Source organism: Capsicum annuum, unplaced genomic scaffold, assembly GCF_002878395.1.
Source record: "Capsicum annuum cultivar UCD-10X-F1 unplaced genomic scaffold, UCD10Xv1.1 ctg3277, whole genome shotgun sequence".
Taxonomy (NCBI): domain Eukaryota; kingdom Viridiplantae; phylum Streptophyta; class Magnoliopsida; order Solanales; family Solanaceae; genus Capsicum; species Capsicum annuum.
In genome coordinates this window covers 70,034-78,917 of record NW_025839502.1, presented here as the reverse complement: position 1 = coordinate 78,917, position 8,884 = coordinate 70,034, and positions in this window count along the sequence as shown.

Here is an 8,884-nt window from a genome sequence, read left to right as displayed (position 1 = left end):
ACTGCTACCTGAATAGGACTACTAGACAGACCCTGGTGCTGAAATGACTGACGCTAAGGGTAGCTACCCTAAAAACCTCTACCTCTAAATAGTGAGCCACTATGGATCCTACTATAACTGCCCTACTGATGCATCCATATATTATTTCCTCTTTTGGCCTCATAATGCATCATATCCATAGTCTGAGTTTAATCTATAATACCTATAAAAGAACTACCACCAACAATGAGACTCTAAGTATCCATATGAAGAGAATGTCTCAACCCTCTTACAAAACACCAAATCTGCTCATACTCGATAGGTAATAGTGTAGTAGTATGTTGGACCATTATGAAAGCTTACCTTATACTTAAAAACAATCATAGAAACCTACTCTAAGCTAGTAAACTTTTCCGTTAGTCACTTACATAGGTGGTGAGGAATATACTTCTCGAATAAAGCCTCAGAGAACTGAGTCTATATCATATGGGGAGATCCGACTAGCCTGGAATCCATATAACCACTCAACTATAGTCAAGCTACCCAATAAAACTAGACGGTTATACAGTCCACACCATATGACTATATCATACCCAAATTATAGAGACTCTCTTTGTAGTTAGTCAGAAATTCAAATGCATCCTTACTTTGGGCCCATAGAAAACTAGGTAGAGTAAATCACAAAAATTGACCTAGCATCTTCTACTTCTTGACAGTCATAACTAGCTAAGTGGTTGTTGACTTTTGAACTATTAGTAATGAAGGAACCTCTACTCTGGGAGCCACAACTGTAGGTTATGCTTCTATTTCAGTACTACTATAGGTTGTGCACTACTTATTGACCCCATTACTGTAGAAAACCATCTTTGAAAACCAAGAAAGATATAAATCCTAGTAGGGCCTGAGATTCCTTTATCCCACCAGTGGATAGGGTAACTAAACATTTGGATCTACCTCTGCTTCCTAATTAATAATAGGACATGGCTAAGGATCCCTAGACTTATCCCTAAATGGTGCTTTCGATATAGCCTGACATCAATCTTTGGGTTGACCTCAATATTTGACGAGTCCACCTGCTTGTTCCAAATGTCCGTCCATAGCCATCATAGATCACATCCTATCCATATACAACAGAGTGAAAAAATTAGAATTTAGAAACCAACATAGACTCGATGCACGAAAATGAACAAAAAAAGTGATGGGCCGCTAAAAATATCCTGTAGCCTCCCAGATATAGGATACCATTTCATCACACCAATTCGCGGGGACTCTATTTGATACTTTCTCTTGTACCTATAAGATTTCTGAACTTAGGTTATGACACTGGTTTCTCACGACTAAATTCTTAAGCCTTGATGGAACATACTTTATCCCGCCAGCAGGTAAGCCAAACTATAACTCAAAATGACATTTAATAAGAAAGATGATAAAAGATAAAAAAAATACAAATATAAACATACAATGGAATTACTAAGAAGTGATATATGAATATGATAGTACTAAACGTTAATGAAAATAGAAGCGCAAAAGAGTATCCCATGACCTAGTAAAGTCGGTACAAGAGCCACTAATCAAAAGAGTAGAGTACTAGTTAGTAGAAAATATACAAGTAGTCTCAGAATATGCAAAAGACTATCCAAAAGTAGTATAAGGAGAGAGGATCATCTCTGGATATGAAATCTTACCCAATATCCAAAGTAGCAGTAAGACTCAAAGTAATAGCAACAACAACAACTTCTACTCAGATCTACATCAGAAAAAGATGCAAAATCGCTATTTGAGTGCTAGAAACTTGGGGTACTCAATAGGCAACATTGGCTAACTGAACTATGTTATAATAATAGTATCATAAAAGTGAGAATGTAATCTAACGTCAAGGCTAAAAGGGAATAAGAATAAATAATACTCCAAATAGGGGGAATACAATGAATATACAAAAATATAACTCCAAGGTAAATATAGTCTAACTACAACCTAACTGGGCCCTCATAATCCTCAAAGGAAAAGAAAGAGAAGAGTAACCCATTAAAGCCCCCTATAAGCCCCGTGGATACAAACAATGAAGGGTAAAAACTTAGCATAATAAACTTAAAGTTTGCTACAAGTGATAAAACACGTGAAACTCCTTTTGAACTATCAATGTTGGACCTGAATCGGAACTAGAGAATAATATCATCATAGTAAGTTCCACTTATAGATCTTAAATGCCGAACTTGAATCGTAACTATAAATAAGTTTAAAGTATTGATAACCCAAGGTTATAGCTTTTTCTAACTCTAACACAATTCTATGTCCCAAAGATAATCAAAGGTAAACGCAAAGCAGATTTTAGTCACTAAGTCTACGTATAAAGTTCTAAATTCCAAATGTTCCTCCAACCTCAGTAACAAAGCTAACCTAAAATCATTAAATGACCTAAGTCGCCCTAGGATTCAAGTTTAGTCTAAAGTGAAAAATAAAGACTTCTTAGAGATATAAAGGCTAAATTAGGTATTTTACCTAAAAAGGGCCCACGAGGCCCACTACAGGTCTCAAAATCTATACAAAGGCTTTACAATTCCATCTCATGGTCTTAAATAAATAAAAACTAGTCCTAAAGTATAATTATAACAATTAAGAGGGAAAACCGAGCCAAGTTCTACCAATAAACCACTAAATAGGCTAACTTTAACAAGTAAAATATTAAATTATAAACCAAGCAATAATTACCCACCAATATATAGCATAATACTACACTAATACCATGATAAAGTAAGACTAGCCTACCTAGATTCCGCTGAGAGCTCGTAAACTCCACCACTCAAAGATTTTCCCTTCTGAAAAATCTATAAATTTTAACATGATATCAAAATAATAATCTAGGCATATCACATATAAATGTTCTGTGTTAAAAGTCAAACTAAAAATTCCACATAGGACCAGCTTGTGGAATCAAAAATATAAAACTGTCAACACGTCCCTCTAAAATCAAGGATCATTTATCATAAAAAACAAGTGGAGTCTAAGCACAAATAGGCCATAAATTATCCCTAAAAATAATCTAGGGTTTTAAGGTTAATCAGAGAGCTAAACTAGAAAATTCTAAAAAAAACTTATAAAATAAAAGACAGGGGAAAGATTACACTAATATCTGCAACTCGCTTCTAACACCTAATAATTAATCTCTACAATATTTTAAGGTCTCTAAGCTTCTATTGCAATTGGACTTGCAAAAAATGAGCTTAAATCGAGAGGGAACTGAAATAAATTATAGTACCAACAATAGCCGCTTTAGATGCTTAATGGCCGCCAAAACTGTCACCACTTAAGTGGTTGGGACCGATAATGCATCCTAGACTCTTGGACGGCATTGGCTAAGATGGTCTAGATCTACTAAAGTGGATAATGTTAAAGCGGTCTTCTAGTCACAAAAGCGGCTGCACCAGATACAACAAGTACCAATAATTTACCATATTTTTGTGATTGTGATCAGACCGTCGAGATTCAGTTAGAATTTTATGAATGAAAATGAATTATTCCGCCCTACCAAATTTTACCTTTCTAATTAAATGATGCAATTTATATTTACATTCAAGGTCATTGATTAAAAATAGATCCCACATCTAAATGACCATTTTAACCAAAATCCATCAATAGCCCAAAATGAGTCCAAAAGCCTTGCGACCTCAACGAAGTATCCCCTATCTCAAAATTAACACTCCAGAGCTAACTAAACTATGAAAATTGTCATCCATGGCTTTTTACCTAAAGTTTAGGTCCCAAACCATTTTTTTAATAGCAAATGCGCCAAAATAGGGAATTATCTCTAAAAACCAAATGAACTTCTTGGTGATCAAACTGTCAGTCCCAGAATGTCATAAATGACTTGATAAAGCAATGGCAAAGCTATAAATGCTTAAAGACACAAAAATATAGGGAATAAATTAGAAGATCATTTCATATCTGGAGTTAGAACCTATCTAACCAATAAGTATCTCATAGCCTTTAAACAAGCAAGGCTACTCATACTTGTAAGCTTTCTAATAAAGCACCAACCACCATATTCACCTTACCTAGATGATATAATATGGTAATATAACAATCCTAGATCAACTCTATCCGCCTATACTTCCTCAAATTAAAAATCTGCATAGGCACATATTGCAGACTAGAGTGGTCAACAAATACCTCACAGTAGACACAATAGCGATAGTTCAAATATTAAGGGCGAACACAACCATTGCCAACTCTATATAATTGTAAAAATAGATTTTTTAATATGCAATGACTCTATTATCATGCATCAAAACAAAACCCAAACTAGAATGTGAGTCATCAAAATAAACAACAAATATCTTACCCTCCACAATTAATCCAAGGATGGGAGTTGTTGTCAACAAGGTCTTGAGCTTTTGAAATCTCTGATCACACTCATTAGTCCACTAAAATGTCACCTCTTTTTGAGTCAAACAAATTTGCAAAGAAGCAAACCTTTTTATAAATTATTTGTAGTTGTTAGTCAATCCCACAAAATAATGCAAAAGTATAGGTCAACATCTAGTGGCATGCTACGTAAATATGTAGGAAACACCTATATGAAATCACAAACCATAGGAACTGACCCAATAAGTAGGACCTCTGCACTAGTGTCACTAAGATACAACAAAAATGTCAAATACCTCATTTTTATCAACTTCTTAGCATGAATGAGATATAGGATCATTTTAGGAACAAGACTACAACACCCTTCCACTCCAACCTAGGCATACTCGATATCACTAATGTCATTGTCTTGGCATGAGAGTCTAACATCGCATGACAAGGATACAACAAACTTATCCCCCTAATAATATCAATATCAACCATGTCAAGGATAACTAAATCTACCCAGGTTTTATGCCCTATGAATATAAAAAAACAAGAATAATAGACTCTATTTATAATTAAAAATAACAAATTGGAGTGTAAACACAAACAAGCATAACAGGAAAATGACATACCATATCCAATCCCTCAAAAAATAGGCAGACAAGTAAGATAATATAGAAATAGTATCAAATAAGGTTGTAGCCATCCAGTTATAAACTAGAATAGCACATAAGGTCACTAAGTCAGATGCTTATGCTTTAGATTTGCATAGAAAAGCATAGAAATAAGCTCGGCAACCTATCTGTGCACTACCCCTACCAGATTAAGTACTATCTCTACCATCACACCTACCATATCAATTAGTTTGGGTGCCACCTCTGCCAGCAGTATGGCCATCATATATTCCTTGATGATGACCTCTACCATGAGCACTACCTTTCCTATCTTCTTTAGTTGGAGCTTAGAATGCCTTCTACTAAGTTATATGACCAGCCTATCTAAAACTGGGACACCATCTCCAAATATACCCAACCTTACCACACTTAGAAAAAGCCTTATCCAAAATAGGATCTGAGAGCCAAAACAAAGATAAAATAAACCCACTATAATCTAAAGTAGGTTGGTTGAACCTTGATTAACCCTCAACTAAAACATGCAAACCTGCCTAAATGGAGGTGCCAATAATATCCTGGAGAACTCAAGCCCTTAGAGAAAGAGCCACTATAACTACCACCCTTTTTGGGCCTTTCTATCTACAATCTTTGTGTACCCATCCTGCTTTGCCCTTCAACATTCTTTACAAACTCAACCACTTCCTAAAAAGTTTTCCCAAAAGATATTATTTGAAGTGATAAAAGCTTAAGTCTTATGTTTTTCCCATTAAGCTAGTGGATCCTTCCCTCAATGTGCAGAACTACAAAGCATACCTAAAGTGTAAATAGAAATAGGCATCATAGGTAGTTGAAAAAAGTTGCTCTTCTCAATACTCATAAACTCATACCATATCTTATCTCATGAAATTTGAGGAACATACCTCTCTACAAACATGGAGTAAAACTGAGTTCATCTTAATAGAGTCAGCCCAACTAGCGAATACTCCATAGAAGTTTTCCACAATAAATTTGCATCCTATGCAACTGAAAATTAACAAACTCCACCCCATATTGCTAACTATTCTATATTATGGAGCCTCAAATAACAATTGTTAATGATCATATGCATCCATTATCTTAGTACCATAGAAAACTACCAAACAAATTATGATAATCTCAATCATCACAAGCCCTATCATCTATCTAGGAAATATCCTAGTCTTCATAGCCTTATCTATCCATGGAACCATAGAAGGATTTTTCTAAACTCCTAATACTTGGAAGATGTAGGAACCACCTTAATTCCAGCAAAACCACTCAAAAGATCTAAAACCTACTAAAGCACATCTAAAGCAGCTAGAGCAAGTGAAATACCCTCTTGGCCTAGTGCTACAACCTTCTCTACTACTACCCCATTATTATTCTATAGCAGGAGATTGGATTTTGACCTACCACAAACTTGTTCAATACCTTGAGCCCTACCCTCGATGAGCACTACTCCTCATTCCCTACCCCTACCAATTCCTCTCGCACATCTTCTATCATACAGCACAGCCTCAATGACTAGATCGAGTATTTTTTTTCTCTTTTCTATGTTGCAAGTGTCCTTATCATCTATAAAAATAAAATATGAAAAAGGTAAGCTACTAATTTAAGATACAAATACCAATAGGAATCATGTAATAACATAAAAATAATAAATTTAGTGCCTTGTATAGCCTCTCAAATAAAAGTACAGACATTATTGTACCATTACTATAAGACTCTACAAGACATGTCCTAGTACAATACGATTAATAAAACTAAGGTTCTAATACCATGCTTGTGATCCTCCAAAGAACTCTATGAGATCAAAGCTCCTATTGTACCTCAATAGCTAAATGGTAGAGCAGTCATCTCTTAATCGATTAGTCATTAGTTTTAATCCTACTTAGGAAGATTTCTTAATGCATCCATACTATCCCTCTGATGAGAGGACCATCTAAACAAAGCCTAAATCTATTTTTTTCAAAAATATAATAATAATGCAATAAAACTTAACTTAATTACTGAAAGTGCAGATATCTAACTGTTACATCACCTTAACATGAAACTCATCACACAAAGGACACTAAGTAATGAAATTTCTATAGTAAATGCAAATATTTCTAATCAATATATTTGTTCAAATGAGTAATACAACTATGAAGATCTGTGTAAGCCTAAAGAAGAGTACCTCAACTTTAGATAAATCAAGTAGAATCTCTAGATATGGTCACGTCAATGTCTCTAGAACACAGTCTGCAATAAGAAAAAATATAAGAGTATCATCAATGCAAATGATATATACTGGTAGGCATTTTAAGAAGATCTAAAATAGTAGAAAGTATATTTCAAAATAAAAAAACAAGTAGATAGGTACGTCAACACATAATCATAATTTCATCAACTAGGTAAGTCACTTAGTTTCCGAACTCATAAATACCAACAACTCAAAGGACATACTGTCATTAATATACATATTAATTTCAATAATAAAAGAAATATAAGTGAGAATATAAGATAATATTAATTCATTCCAACCCTACATATATAAGCAGTCACATTACAAACATGGATCTTATTCATACTAATTTCACCAAAATATAACCTATATATCTCATCAATCTCAGTCAATATCAAACTAAAGCTCACAGAAATCATAAATCTATGTGCATAGGATAAAGGGTCTTATTTCTTCCTAGCTAGTCATTACCTGTAAGGGAAACCAAGGATCTATGTACTATATTGGCATGGTACCTACTCCATATCAAAATTACTCATCCATAAGCTTACGATAGACTCCATCTACTCAACAATAAAAATAGTATGTATATTCTATACTCTTCAACATATCTTTATATGCTTTTTAAAATAACTATCTCTCAGGACAATATAGTAAGTACACAATATATAACAAGTGTAGGCCATTTTAAGAAGTGGTTTAGCAAAATACTTCAATAGTTATAAGCTTATTCATACTATCCAACACATGTCAAGCCAAATAAATCATGAATCACAAATTATGTTTGAAGACCTATCAGCATGCCCTTCAATTGAGTCCACATGTAATGAGTCCATATGTAAAAGACATGTGAGAGACTATTTAAAGTCTAACTCTATGTAAATTATACCACCCTCAACTAAACAACCCAAATTGTTAAGCTCAATTGTAAGAGTTTTTTCTAGGTATGTTTTGGACTTATGGTATGATATAAATTTACACTTTGGCACCACTACATCTATGTTCTATTCTAATATTGATTTATTTTAAAACTGAGATCTCACAATTTTAGTTCAACAATTAACATTGAAGAACATGAATATTACTAGTCCATACTCATAATAATATCAACGTCAATAATCTCTAGATAAACTAGGCCAACCATGGTGTTTCTAAGACACACTGTAACTATGAAATTTCTATAAAATCATATAGCTATGACAGAGTAACCAAGAGAGTAGAAACAATAAATGTTTTCTTATATTTTTTGCTATTTATTCCAAGCTTCTCTATAAAATAAGGGATTACATAATATAAAGAGACTCTAATAATAAGTAATACATAAGGTCATTATAAAATCACCCTTACTACTTGGTAAGGAATACAAGTGGTTTTGATATTTACTTGTCCCTAATTTTATTCCTTTTATGCTCTTTACCTTGCTAAGGCTGCTGAAGTAGTGGACTTAGCTCTATTTCCCTCATATATTTACATCATTGATGGGTAGGCTCTTTAAAATTTTGTCTACAATACATACCTATAATGCACATTCATATGAAGCAACACTCTTATGTGTTTGTACAACATTTGTTACAAGAAAGATGATATGATGTAAGGATCCTTTCGGTAATTTTCTATGTTTCTTCTTATTTTCACTGATAGAGCTTTTCCATAGTTGTCCTAAGTCAATTATGACTTTCTGGAATCAATAGTTTGGTTACTT